Source organism: Enhydra lutris, unplaced genomic scaffold (genome assembly GCF_002288905.1).
Source record: "Enhydra lutris kenyoni isolate GAN:26980312 unplaced genomic scaffold, ASM228890v2 scaffoldscaffold17, whole genome shotgun sequence".
Classification (NCBI taxonomy): Eukaryota; Metazoa; Chordata; class Mammalia; order Carnivora; family Mustelidae; genus Enhydra; species Enhydra lutris.
This window is the reverse complement of record NW_019154101.1, coordinates 36,388,786-36,404,544: the sequence shown is the minus strand read 5'-3', so window position 1 is coordinate 36,404,544 and position 15,759 is coordinate 36,388,786.

Sequence of the window (15,759 nt, the reverse complement as noted above, 5' to 3'; positions counted from 1 at the left end):
AATTAAAAAATTTTTTTGAATAACTTAATTAACAAATATTTCCTGAATAAGAAACATTGGGTTATTCTTTGCCCATTTCCAAGTGATTTGAGGAAGAACTACCTATGTTCAATATTGTATTATGTATCATCCTAGAAGTAATTGTGATTTGCTGTCAATTGGAGAGATCCTAGGAGTCAAAATGGAAGAATTCCTGGTCTTTTACATCCCCCACTGAGAGGTCTTTCTGGAATCTTGGCCCAGCAATGGATGTTTACTGTACTAGAGGAAGCTTTCCCCTCAGACGGACTCATTCATCAGGGTCCAGAGTTTCAGGCTCTGAGCACTATTGGATAATGGGGGCTGAAGTTCAAATATCTGTGTATCAGAAATGTCTCACCTCACACTCTAGCCCAGCTGGACTGTGCTTCTCTTTAGATAGGTCTTCTTGTCTTGACAGCTTTGCTCACTCCCTTTCCTCCTCTTAGAATGCTTTTCTCTCTCAATTTCCATGTGTTTATATTTCAACTTACCCATCTACAGAGGTACAGCTTCTAAAACTACCTCAAATCCTGGTTGGCCATTTCACAGTTCAGATGAGAGGATATGAGTAAATCAGCCCAATCCCTCACTATCATAAAAGCAACTGAAGGTCAAGGTCCTCCAAGATGGAGCCAACATCCTTCTCTACAAAGGAAAGAATATTTTCAGAGGAAAGCGAGCACAGCTTTAGCATGGTGGTGAAATCTGCCATATAGGCCTTTGAACATTCTCTTGTGTATATTTTGCGGCCCATTATGGTAATTTCTTCTCCTCTTTACCTTCTTTGTAACTGGGCGATTATACTGCCAATCCCTGGGTACTATAATTTGCATTGCAATATGAGGCTCCATTTGATGCTTGCAAATTATGGGCCCAGGGCTGAAGCTCTGATGTGGGAGTTGGTTCCACGTAAGTCAGAAGAAGTTACAAATATATGAGTGCAGCTCTGGGAATAAAGAACCTCTTTTCATAATCACAATTTAATATTTAAAAATAAAACCTCAGTTACAGAAAAATAATAGGAGCAGGCCCACCATAAAAGGAAGAGAACCGAAATGAAGTACTCTCATAAAAGTTTCATAAAATACAACCACACACATATTATACACTGGGGAGAAATGCCATAAAATTTCTACCCTGGAAGAGGCAATGTTCCCTCAATCTCCTTTCCTGTTCAACAGGATTTGGCCTGAGTTCTGAAGTCCCTATAGGTGAGTGTTGACAGGCATCATGGCATTTCAGAAGAAAAAAGTTACAGTCACTGGGCTGGGAAGATGAGAAAAAAGAAATGAGCTCCATCCAGGGAAATCATAGGGTATTGGTATCAGAGGACAAGGATTTTCATATAAATGTGTTCTTCCTAACTCAGGTTTTAGAAGGATACATAGTTTCTGTTAATCGTGAATTCAGGATAACGCATGTTAGGCTGAGGAGGGCGATTACTCTGAAGGTAAGAGTACCTAAATTCTAGTTTTATTTTGCCTCTTAATTGCTCAGCAACCTTTGAACAAGATCTTGGTTTTTTCATCTATTTATTATGGAGGTTGAACATGGATATCTTCAAGGTCCCTTCTATGTTTAATATTTTAGTTCTGTCATCCAGTGGTCATGGTGTTTAGTTTAATCAGGATTACATCATAGCCACCAAGGCAAAAATCTTTACTTGGACAATATTATTCCAGCATTGACCTACATAAGGAAGTTAGTGAGACACCACATCCAGACCCTGGTAGCAGAACCATCTCTGTTTTATTGGTTTGAGCATAACAGTTTTTTTTTCTGAACCCCAAATCTTCTATAGAGTCAATTTCTCTATAGAAGACACAGATGTGTGTGTGTGTGTGTTTGTGTGTGTGTGTGTGTGTGTGTGTGTGAGGGGGAGCTGGGGATAGAAAGACAGAGAGGCAGAGAGAGAGACTGAGGAAGAGTGAGTGTACTCTCAGAAATAGTGTTGAAATACATAGAATTGGCAAAACCAAGGGCATACAGGTGAAAATGAGGCTGACTTGAACAAGTCTCTTCACAAAAAATTAACAACAAAAAGGACTGATAATTTGAAATACCCCTCAGATAATGCTCTGTTCTCTGTACTTCAACTATTGTCTGTTTAAATATGATTTATTTGGAGAAAAGTAATTTCAGGTCCTAGGAAATTCATTAAATGAAATTATTTATTTAAAATTTGTGTATGTTAAAAGTCTCCTAATTTTCAATTAAGGTCTACTTATTTCAAAAACTATCCAACAGTGGTGCCTAGGTGGCTCAGAGGGTTAAGCCTCTCCCTTCAGCTCAGGTCGTGATCTCAGGGTCCTGGGATCGAGCCCTGCATCGGGCTCTCTGTTCAGTGGGGAGCCTACTTCTCGCTCTCTCTGCCTGCTTCTCTGCCTACTTGTGATCTCTGTCAAACAAATAAACAAAATCTTTAAAAAAAAAAAACAAAAAACCCCTTATCCAATAAAATAAGTTATGATAAAAATTCCAAGGCTGCTTCCCTTAGGACACAGAGATTCTCTTGACTTTTACTATGAAATTTGACCCATATGGAATTTAATACAAAGCAAACTGGTAAGAACAACCTACAATGACAGTTAAATCTTATTTTCTAGTCATTTGACCTATTTAGGGGCAGCATGGCAGAAGGCAAAAAGTTCAGACTTTGTCGCTAGGCAACCCTGAGCTCCAATCCTGGCATTGCCACCTTTTTTTTTTTTTTTTAATTTTAAGGTTTTATTTATTTATTTTAGAGAGAGAGAGCACATATGTGTGGGGTAGGGATGAGCAGAGAGAAGCAGAGAAGAAGAGAAGGGAGGGGGAAAAAATCTCCAGCAGACTCTGAGCTGAGCACAGAGCTGACATGGGGCTCTATCTCATGACCCTGAGATCATGATCTGAGCTGAAACCAAGAGTTGGAAGCCCAACCGACTGAGCCACCCAGGCGCCCCTTAGTATTGCCACTTCTTATGTGACCTTGGGTGAGTTCTATAATCTGTCTAAACATCAGGTTCTTAAGGGATAGTTGTGAAAGTAAGAAATAATGTATTTAAGTACATAGCGAATAGAACTTGATAGTAACTAGAAGATAGTAGCTAATGTTACTCCATGCAGTTGACCTGGCCTGTTGCAGAACTCCCAACTACACATCTACATGCAGGATGAGAAAACACCAATATATCCTGGGTATAGCCATGACAACAGGCTTTCTCCTTATTGAGGTAAAGGACCATGGAGGAAGCCCTGGTAACATGAACACACGCTCATACATGAATCATATTTAGTTACATGAATTGTAATTAAAACTCTCCCACAGTCACTCCATGCTCATGGGTCACTTGCTTACTCCCATTCTAATTCAAATGTCATTGTAAATGTTCCTCACCTCCCACCACTTTCTGTGTTCCCACTGGAAAGTCTAATGACCACTTCTGAGGAGATTCTTAACTGCGTGAAGTGGGAAGCTGGCCTAGAGCTGTCTAGAATCCCTTTGAACAACATACAGAATTTACAGAACACAGTCTGGGAGAAGTGCTAAGAACCTTGCCAAAACAAAAGCCCTGGGCCCTGAAAAGAGGTCCCATCATGCCTCACTCAGAATACTCCAACAGCTTCTTGTCATTTTAAAAAACAACAAAACAAAGAAATAGAGAAAGAGAAATGAAAATGCCTTATTCTGGTCTACATAGTCTGACAGGATCTAGAGTCTGCCTCTTTCCCATCATTCTTTCCTCACTCTGCACTCGCCCCATGGGTCTTGCTTCAGGTCCTTGCATTCCTATTCCTTCTGCTTGCAAAGCTCTTCTCTGGATCTTGCCTGGCTCACTCTTTCTCTACATTTAAGCATCTTCTTGAAGAGGTTCCCCTGCCACTGTGGTTAAAAGAGCTTCCCCCAGTTCCCCCCTGCCCCCGCCTTCTCTTTCCCTCCTTCCCTACCTTCTTTCCCTTCCTTCCTCCTGTCTCCTTATCTCCTACCCTCTCTTATTCTTGTTATTCATTGCACTTACCATTACTGGGACTTTATTTATTTTTCTTATTTTCTTTTAATTGTCTTTCTTGTCCATATTTTTTTAAGTCTCATGGGCATAGAGGGTTTGTGTCTTGCTCATGGCTGTATCTTGATTGCTTACAACATCTCCTGGTATGTAGTAGGCACTCAATCAGTATTCTTACATGGATGACTAAATAAACAGAGAAGCAAGCGTTGGTCATCAAAAAGATGCGACTGCTGGTTGACCCATGAGCTGGACCTGAGTGGCCCAAGACTCCTCACCCTCTCCCCTGTCCTTGGAATCTGGGTTCTGCCTGCCTTTCCTGCTCCCAGAGTTTGTTCCAAGAACACAGTCTTGAGGTAATGATGGGGTGTTGAGAACATCTGCACAGTATACTTGCCTGAACCCAGGTTAGGCCTTTCTCTACATAAAAGCATGTAGAAGGCAGATGCAGGGATCCATTCATCTTTCTGTCACCAAGATAAGTCTCATATGTAAGTTCCCTTTGCTTATTAAAACTGCTACCTACAACCTGGAGGGGCCTGCCTCTTTCTTCAGTCTCTCCCTGTACTCTGAATGTGGGATTCAAGTTCAGATCACACCAGGGAGGCTCCCAAGAGAATTGTAAACCATAAGCAAGAGAAGCAAGAGGCTAGATTCTCTCTCCTACTAGGTCATGACTTTCCAATTCCAGGAAGCTGGAATGTTTTCCAAGCACAATTAGGTTTGGAGTTTTAATGAACTCCTACATTCAGTTTGCAGATTTACATTGTTTAAGCTGCCATGTGTGTGGTAAAGTGTTACAGCAGCCATAGGAAGTACTACACCCTGCTTGGTACTTTATGCTCTGGCAATGCCTGTCTGCCTGACGGTCCCCAACAAACATGCTCTTTCCTGCTTCCATTTTGCCACCATCCCTGCTGCCTGGAATACCCTCCACGCCCCTCACCTTCCTTTCTCTCTCCAAATCCCATTTGCCCATCTGACTCAGCTTGGACATTCCCACCGACCCCCACACTACATCTACCTAGGAAAGGCTAAGCATCTTTTCCAAAACTACAACAGCTAGTAAATGGCAAAGCCAAGATTTAAGCATAGATACATGTATTGATGCTATCATATGTGTATTTATTTATGCCATGTAAATTATGTGATAAATCATTCTCATGTTTATTTTATTTTCAAGAAAGTTTATAATTAAAATATAACCCTTTCTTTTTCCTTATAAAAGCCTGGCTTTGGGGAGAAGGGATAACAATCAATGACAGATGTCAACAATTTTTAGAACTAAGAAAGGAGATTTTATTTGTCATAAAATGTAAACACAGGATATTTATTTAATAAGAGGTTAATAAAACTATATGAGGATGTTAGGAGAGGGAAAATGTCTGTGGGTGGGACTTGTAAGTGTAAGAGGCCTAATTCCTCATTGCCATAGTAGGAAGTCAGTAGGAAAAAAATGGGAATATTAAGAAAGAAAGGTTAAAACCTGTGTTAGAAACACGGAAGTAAGTAACAGAAGATATAGGGAAAAGAGTTGAAAGTAATGAGTCATATAGCAGGACTTGAAGATGGGGAGGGTTGGAGCCTTATAGTACACTTAATTTCAAAATTCAATTTGAGTATTGTCCTGGTGCAAAATAAAATAAAACAAATGCATGCACATTATAGATAACTTAGAAAATATGAATTAGTATAGCAAGAATGAAGGTTATCTCTGAAAATTTCCACCACCCAAATTTAGCCATAATTAACACTTTAGTCTGTTTTCCTCCAATAAATATTTTTGTTAAATATATATATTATATATGTTCACATATCTATTAAAAAGGATTCTTTAAAAAAATGCTTAATATTGAGGCTCATGGATGGCTCAATTGATTGTGTCCAACTCTTGATTTTGGCTCAGGTCATGATCTCAGGGTTTTGAGATTATGTTCCATGTCAGGCTCCATGCTGGGTGTGGAGTCTATTTAAGATTACCTTGCTCCTTCTTCTTCTACCTCTCCTCCAACCTTCTCCTTCCCTAAAACAAAACCAAAACCAAAAAAAAAAACCAAACAAACAAAAAACCCACCACCACCACCACCACCACTGCCAAACGAAAAACCCTTGATATCAGGTATTGTTTTACGTGCTTAAAACTTTTTCTCATTTTTTTGCTTAATATTCATTTTTATGGATATTATATAATTAACTATATAATTTTATATAACCTATAAAATTTCCCTTCTGTTTGATATTTAACTTTTAAAATGTATTACTTCAAAAAAAGTATTACTTCATTTAGTCATTATAGTAGTATTATGAGTTACTTCTCATTATAGTCCTCTTTTTAATAAAAGGAACCTTGAAAAGGTAATGTGCTTTTATGGGCTGAGTATGTGACCCCCTTTCATATGTTGAAGTCCCAACCCCCAGCACCTCAGAATGGACTATATTTAGAGAGAGAGTCTTTAACAAGGTAATTAAGTTAAAACAAGGTCATCAGGTGGACCCTAGTCAGTATCACTGCTGTTCTTATAAGAAGAGGAAATCAGGACACATACAGGAACAAAATGAAGACCATGTGGGGAGAAAGGGAGAAAAAGAATCGTCATCAATAAGGCCTCAAAAGGAACTAATCCTGGTGACACCTTGATCTCAGACTTCTACCCTCCAAAACTGTAAGAAAATAAATTTTTATTGGTTAAGTCACTAAATCTGTGGGATGTTACTTTGGCAGCCCTAGCAAACCAACGCATGTGCTAAGGGCATGTCAAAATTAAGGTCTAAATCTGGTACAAAATGCAATCTTTTGATTCTGTGCACATGCACACATGCAGAAACATGTATTTGTCTTCCCTGAGAGTCACACTCACATTGTACGCAAGTTGATATTCTCATCTCCTCTGCTTTTATTTCTGTTCTTCTCTCTACCTCTTATAATGTTTCTAAATTCTCCTTCTTCTTTTCTTTGTTCTATTCTTTTCTTGGAAATGCTTGGGCCATTTTTCTTTCCATAGACATTGGTTTTGGAACTCACAGAACTACTCTTTATGTCCTGACTTGTAAGTCTCTAACCATCTTATATTCTGTCTCCTCAATTTGTTCTTCAAGCCACATTATGGTTAAGAACATAATGCCACCCAAGCTCTTGGTTGTTTTTAGGGATAGACAGAGCAACAAACTCCATGGCATGATGTAGTCTGGAGTATGACTTGAGATTTGATGTGATTAAATAAGAAAAGAAAAGAAAAGGAAAGGAAAGGAAAGGAAAGAGAAGATAAGAGAAAAGAAAGGAAAGGAAAGGAAAGGAAAAGAAAGAAAAAAGAAAAGAAAAAAGAGAAGAGAAGAGAAGAGAAGAAAAGAGAAGAGAAGAGAAGAGAAGAGAAGAGTCATTGGCTTGGGACGTTCTTGACTTGTAACTATCATAATTTTTACCTAGTTTCTCTTTGTTATACTCTGAGGCTTTTATTCCCCATTCCCTGAAAAAAATTGTAACTTCTTCTCCAGGATTTTGTAATCAACAAAAATAAGTAACACTTTTTGTTTGGAGCAATTCTTGCCTTTATTTAAACAGATGCTAAATAATTATAGACATACTTAGCATTTAAAGGGTGTGTTTCCTTTTAAGTCTTTAAAGCACGTGTTCACATTCATGTTTCCAATGGAAAAACTAGATTTCACAGACAAGAATAAAAGAGAACAATAAAATTTGAAAATCTTAAATCTCGACGAGTTCTGGTAAATAGAAATGGAACAGGTGGTTTCATCCTCCTGGAATCAATATTTCATTCTACAGAGAATGGAAGTCACTCTAGCTTAGAAATGAGGGTTTGAACCTTTCTTTCTTGAAGTGTAGATGTAAGTTACGTATACTTTCTGGGTAGTCATACACCATTGGCAGATGAGTTGACATCCAGAGGTTATTTGTACCATGGATCTATTTTCCAGGCTCACAGATTTAATCTTGACAATGACAATGGGAATTGATGATTAGGGTTGCTAGACACTGAAGATGTTTTTGGAGTTGCTATTCTTGTATCCTGGAATCTACTTTCTTGAAAGTCTTCAAAAATTTGATACGATCTTATATTTCCCCAGTGGTTTTCTAAAGGCAGAGTAGTGGATTTAAATGGTCTCTCAAGATCCCTTTGAACTCCATTGACTCTGAGTTTCCTACCTATCCTGCTGGCCACCAGGTGGTATTAACAATTAACCACAGGAAGTGCCATAGTCCATGAAAATAGTAATTAATGAAAGCCTTAGCCAAAGTTGTCATGGGATCTGTTATTCTTATATTCTTATTCTCCTCAGGTGTTTTAAATGGGTTAGAATTAAGGTTGAGGAATGTTTACAACATTCAGAGAATTGATCTGCAAAAACATTAAAGAGAATGTCATTTTCTTTCATCTTTTCATTTGTACAATTTCTAATAAAGGTAAGTCTGTGGAGATTCACTGATCTGTTCTAAAGAGCTGTAACTGCAAGAGTTTAAACCTCTATAATCTGGAATTTGAACTAAAAACCACCACCAATATAGAAAGGTGCCAATCATCCTTCTTTTAACCATGTAGACAGAGTATAATCCCAGTAGAGTTTTTCTTAGAACTCATTGGGATGCCTGGAAAAAATAATATAAAGAATCCAAAATGTGTATGGATGCATAAAATAATGAGCATGTTTTTACGTGTTTCAGTTCAGTTAAAAATTTTCACTCCATGAGTGTGAAAGTAAGCTTTGGTCTGGAAAATATTCCTGGATTGTATGAGGACTACTATTTGTTTTTTCCTGTAAAGGCATGTACTTTTTAAAAATTGCAAATATTAAGGAGACACAGAGAATTGAAACTTGCATTACAGTAAAATCTGGGCAATTATATGATTAAATAGTTTTCTTCTTCCCTAGAGACACGTGAATAATAAAAATAGCCCCAGATTCATTTAGTGTAACCTTTGTTCATTCAGACATTCACTCAGCACTTCTTACTTGAGGTTGCGTTTAATTTGTTTCATTCATGTTATTATAATAACAATAACATTTATGGAAATATTATTTGTGAAACTTAAAGTGAACATCTCTTTTTAAACATTTTTTTGGAAAGCACAGAGTTTTAATCTTTTCATATTTATTCTCCTTGTTGTTTTGTTCGCTATCATTTTTATGACCTCAAGGCCATACTGTGGGTAAAAGATAATTCAACATCCTTGGGCATTCTTCATGTGTTCAGTGTACTTAGTGGGGGATACAGATATGTTTAAAGCCCTCTACTCTTTACCAGTTGGCCAAAGTTTGTTTTCTTCCATATGTTTCTGGTTTTAATTATATTTTGAGGTTTCAGTAGGCAAAAAGTGTTGGTAATTCTCAAGGTTCTGTGTTTTCATTTCTGTGCTGGTCCAATTTAGGAAATGGGATCTTCTCATGTCATAAGGGGAGAAGCAAAAGCCTTCAGTTGCTCCTATTTACTGAAATCTTTGAGGTAAAATACCACATATTTGGGTCCTTGAATTTCACGTATGTTGTCTTGTCTTCCTCATAACACTTAAGCTTTTGAGGTCAGAGCTGTGTCTCAGGTTTATTTTGAATTCTTCTATCTGGGTCCCTAATAAATATTCAGTAAATACTTGTTTAAGTGAAACGAGCTTTCAGTATTTGATAGGATGGCAATTACCAGTACCAAACAGTTTGGTATTAAAGTTAGTGTCCTTGGGTCATCTTCACAATTTGTATTTACCCAAAGCAATCCCTGAGCCCCGGTGCATTTCTCTGGTAAAGTAATTCATTCAATTTTTCTCAAGCAATTCACTCTTAGTTTTCCTAATTCAAGTAGAACTCTGTATCAAGTCTTATTTTCTTCATGTTCGTAATTCTTCCTAAACTTCTGTATCTTTCTGTACTATATTCCAAACTTCTCTAAGTTCCCAAACAGCTGAACTTTGACCTTCAGAGGGATTTATTATCATTTCTCCAAAACAGTTGCTGGGTATTGTGAGCTCATTTGTCTGGAGTTTTTGACCACAATGAAGCCACTTATATTTGTTCTGGATGCTTGGCTGCCCAGACCTACATGATTATTATATTTCTTCCCATCTGAGTATACCTCGGGTTGTGGAGGCGGGTCTTCAAGGGTCATATCAATCTTCATGTGAATTCAGTTAAATTAGATCACCCTGATCACACAGATCACTCCTTAACCAGAAAGAGGAAATTATTGGATAGTCGCCGGGTGCCTCATGGAGCGGAAGAAGAACTGTGTAAGCCAGGAGGCAGATTGGCTACACAGATGTCAGGCCTAGAACCAGGGGCTCAGTAACCATCACATTCCTACTGGCCTCCCTTTCCCACATCTCATTCCTCCATTTCCTTCTCTGAGTTGGTTTAATTTTCTCCTACTTCTTACAGGCTTTCTTCATGTAGTAAAAACATGTTATAAAAATATGGCTGGTTCAGACTCATATCCTTCCAGCTCTACAAATGAAAAGACAGGATCCTGTTAAAAAAAAAAACCAAAACAAAACAAAACAGTTAAGGTTTTTGCAGTGGGAGAGGTCGGCAGGGGAGCGGGAATTGGTGATGTAGAGAGAGACCTACTTAGAGAGAATAAGTATAAAATAAAATTAGAGGCCAAAACAAGCTCGTTGGATATCTCTCTAAGTGTTCAGTGCCTGTGGGTCCATGTGGAGGCTGGTTTGCTACAGCAGAGGGTGAACGCTGGTGCAGACCACCGGTTTGCTCTCCTTCCACTTGGAAGCATGGTTGCCATTACTTGATCCAAAATGGAAATTCAGACGAAATGAAATAATTTTCTACATACCTCCGAGTCTCTTTTTATAGAAGTTTCTCCTGTCACCCCGTGTTTCCCTTTTGTTAAACTTTTTGTCTTGAGAAGATGTATATTTTCATTCCACTTATTAAAAAATTCTTCTCTCTTCAGTGTAGTTTCTCCCTTCATCACCTCCCTGGAATCATCCTGCCAACCTTCACAGTGACCTCCTAGGGGATAATTTGTGTGATTCCTTCTCCAACAGGTCTTCCTTGTCCTTTCAAAGACTCAACACTGCTTTTGTTACATTTTCAAAATTCCTTTCTGCTTTGTCTTCTAGGATGCCATTTTCCTGTGGTTGTCTCTCTGCGTGCCTTAACTGACTCCTTATTCCTGTGTTTCCTATAAATGTTGGCATTGCCAAGAATCTGGATCTTTTCTTTGGTATTCTTCAGATTTCATTTGGATGAAATCAGAATGATTTCCAAGTATTTACTTGTAGGGCATTTCTTGATCTTGCTTTTCAGATCTGTTTTTCTAACAACCATTGGACAGCTCCATTTTTACAGTCTCCAAACCCCTGAAACTCAGCATGACACACACCAAGTTCTTTTTCTTTTGTCTTTACCTCTTTCTTCTTCTCTCTTTGTCTGGTTCATTGATAATATCCTCTAAGGATCAGCTAAGGTCAAGATCCTGTTGTGTCTCAATATCTATTCTCCTGTCCTTCCACAGAAATACAATTTCATATTTTTAGCTGGGTTAATGACCACTCAGAATAAAGGTTACTTTCCCAATCTCTCTGTGGCTAAGTTTTGGCCAAAGGAATGCAAATGGACGCAGCAGGTGATGGCTTTTGAAAACCTTTAAAATACTACTAGCATCTTTCCTTTGCCCTTATTTTCTTAGTTCCTCCCCGCATCCTGCTGCCTGGAATGTGAATGGGTTGACAGGAGCTTGAGTGGCCACCTAAAACCACAAGACTGAGAGCCACACCTGGGGAATACTGAATTATATGCAGAAAGGAGCTGGGGTTTCTGAGGGCTTTGTGAAGCAGAGGCATTCATCCCACACGGCCAACTTCTGGATTTACGTGTAAGAAATTAAGCATCAGGCTTCTCTAGCCTTTGCTATGTTCTGTCTTTGTGATTCACAGCCAAACCTAATTCTCCCTGATAAATCAGCCAAACCTAAATCTTAAAGTAATGTTAGACTAGGCCCTCTCTTCCAATACCCACATCCAATCAATCTCCAAGTCCTATTGAGCCTATTACTCTGGTATCTTCCTCTCTTCTCTTAAGCCCCTGTGTTTTCAATCCTAGCTTTCAGTTTCATCCTTGTCCAATATATGCTCCACATTGCCCCTGGAACGACCTTTACAAAACACTTTAAATCCCCGATTAGCCTCCTGCACTTATTCCCACTGCGTACAGTTCTTAGTATGGAAAACTATTCATGATCTGGGTCTCACAGTTCATTTCCCACCACTCCACAAAACTGGTGACTCTCCATACTAGAGTTCTGGACCATCCCACCATATTTCATATCTCTGTGCCTTTGTATGTGCTGATCCTACCATTCGGCATGCCTGGTCCTTTTTCTTCCTCAACATTCTTCTAGATCCTTTATGGAGCATTTTCCCAATTCCCAAAGAGAGGAAGGGGACCCATCACTTCTCCCTTTGTGGTAGGATGAACCTTATATGTACATCTGTATTGCAGATTTTACTCTGTCCCATAATTACTTGTTTATATGTCTCTCACTTTTAGACTGTGTGCTTTTTGATGATAGAAACCATATCTTTCCTTTTATTATTAGCATCTAACCCAGGGTGGGACACATGGTAAGTGTCTCTCTGCTTCCACTTTTGCACACCATCTGTATTAGTTCTTACTGCTTCTGTAACAAATAAGCACAAGCTTTGTGGCTTCAAACATAGCAAGTTTATCATCTTAGGTTTCTGTATATGAGAAGTCTAAAATGTGTTGGCTGCATTCCTTTTAGAGGGTCTGAGGAGAATCCATTTCCTTGTCTTCTTCCAGCTTCTAGAGGCTGCCCACATTTCTTGACTCATGGCCCCCTTCCATCTTCAAAGACAGGAGTGATGGTCAAGTCTTTCTATAGGACATCACTATGACTCTGATTCTTCTAGCCCCCCTTTTCACTTATAGGAACCCTTGTGGTTACAGTGGGTTCACCCAGAGAATCCAGGATAATCTCCTTATCTCTCCCCATCTGATTAGACAACTTAATTTCATTTGCAACTTTAATTTCCCTTTGCTATGTGACATAGCAAATTCAGAAGTTCCAGGGATTAGGACATGGACATTATTCTACCTACCACACCAATTGCAAGTCTTTCCTTACCAAACTAGCCACCAGAATGGTCTATTAAAAACATTTGTTAGATAACATCACAGCTCTGCTGGAAACCTGCCAGTAACTTCTGCTCTCAGTTAGGGTTAAAGTCCTTTTAATAATACTTCTTACTTCTTACATTGTCTGACCCTCTTCATGCTCCCGGACCTCTGGCTTGCTCAGTTCCAGCCAATCCCAAACATACCAGGACAATCTTGCTTCACAGCCTTTTCCTCAGATAGCTATATTTCTCACTTCCTCATTACCTGTAGGAATCTGATCAAGTCTCAACTCACCAGTGACTTTCTTGACAAAATTATATAAAATAGCAACTCTCATTCTTCAATCAATTCTTATTATATTATTCTGTTTTATTGTTTCTATAGTCCTTATACTTAAATGACTTACTCTATATTTACTGCTGTCATTTTTAATTTTCTGTCTTACTCAGTTGGATTTTTTGTTGTTGTTCATTTTTGTATCTCTAGTCCTTAGAAAAATGCCTGACACAGAAAGCATCCAATAAATATTTCCTTAGTAAAATAAGTGGATGGATGCATGTATGTATGAAGTACTGTTGTTCTATCTAGACCCAGAAAGGGTTTATGAGGTGAAGGAAAATGAAAGGTCAGTGTTAAGCTGAGTGCCTGGATTTATCTCAAATCTATTTTTTAATAAGAATTTTCTCATCTTCATCATTAAATGAAGAGGCCCATATCAGCCTCTAAGGAAAGTTCATATATCAACATGACTAAGTTTTCAAAGAGTTATAATAATTGGCTCTAACTATACTTCAGGAGAGGCAGAGATTAACCAGTACCATGCCAGTCCCATGGCTGATGCCATGCAGAGCCAGGCCCCCAGTGAGCTTCTGTAAACCTATTCTGTGAGCCTCAGAGCCAAGACAAAAAGTAGCATATCTTAAGACTGACATGTTTTAAAATTTAAGAAATTCCTCATTTGAAAGTGAAAATGATATCTTTCCTGTTAACTTTCTTTCAAATTGTTTTCTTTCTGTTTCCTGGAAATGTTGAAAATAGTTAGTACCCTCTATAAAGCACATACATGTTCCTGACAGAAATCCCATGTTACTCAAATGTTTAAGTGGTAAAACTTCTAAGATGAAAAAAAAAATGTACACAAAAGAAAAAATATGCTCAGAAAATTTTAAATCTCAGAGTGAATTTTCTGAGGTCAATAGAATTCTCTTCAGTGTGGGCATAATGGTAATTTATTAAAAGTAGCCCAAATTTCATGCAAAATAATGTTCTAGGAATGGCTGACAGTTCTTCCCTGAGGCAAGTGAAGAACCCTGATGCAGAAACTACCTCGTGATTTTCTGGGTCCCAAATCATGTGTCTGAACCTATTTCTTGCCTTCATCACATTCCAGAACTTTTGCCTTAGTTGTAAGATTTTTTTTTTATATAATTTTGAAATTGGAAAAAATGGAATCTGAAGGAACGATGGTCAGAAAAGGCATCATGTTATTTTTTGCTGCATTTTATACTGAAGCAAACAAAGAAACAGCTGATAAAATTTAGTGTCCTTTAATGTTAATCCAGCATCTGTTTTTTGGGTGTATTAACTTTATATATAACTTTCAGAGTGATGGATATGCTCACTATCTTGATAGCATTGTGGCTTATGGTATATGCATTATGTCAAAATATCAAAATGTGCACTTTAAACATGTGTATTTTTTTTGCCAATTATACTTCAGCAAAGACATTTTAAAAAAAAATTTAAAAATGCACGCACACACACACAGTTCTACCTTCTAAAGCTCCCTGGTCCAATAAACTTCTGCAGGTATTTACATTAACTGAAATTAAAGAAAATTAGAAATTCAGTTCCTTAGTTGCCCTAGACACAGTTCAAGTGCTCACTAGTCACATGTGGCTAGTGGCCCCCATGCTGGACAGCACAGGTGTAAAATGTGTGCATCATTGCAGAAAGTTCTACTGGACAACATCATTGTAAATAATTCTTCATTTGCCCCTTACTCACATTTCCATGCTTCATCTAACTTTATGCCCTTATCAAAGCAGAGATCTCCTTTCTTTCTCATAGAAACTAGGGCAATTTTCTTAAAATGCAAATCTGCTTGTCACTTCCCTGCTCAAAATCTACCCCCTCCCCCTGCCCCTGGATGAAATCCAAACTCCTGTGAGCCAAAGCTACGAAAGGACCTCTCCATCCTCATTTCCTACCTTCTTCCTTCCTTTCATTCTCTGTGCACCTGTTCTCTAGAAACGTTCATTACCTCCTTTGTCCAGAAAGCTCTCTACTTAACCTCTCTACTTAATATATTTATGCTTATACTTTTGAATTAAAAATATGATTTTATCTGTGAATTCTTCCTGCTCAGGTGGACAATTAAGTGGCTACTATCTTTTGCCCCATAGCCTATTTATTCTAGGGATTTATTAAGATTTTCTTTGTGGGCTAATATATAGCCATTTCTATCAATGTTCTATGTGGACCTCAAAAAGAAGGTACAATGTCTGATTGTAGAGTAGGAAGTATGATATGCATATTTTACATCATCCCCACTGATGACATTTTGCAATACAAACTGTATTTTCTCTCTTCAAACCTAGTCTAAAATAAAATATAATCATATATATATATATTATATGAGGTGAAGGAA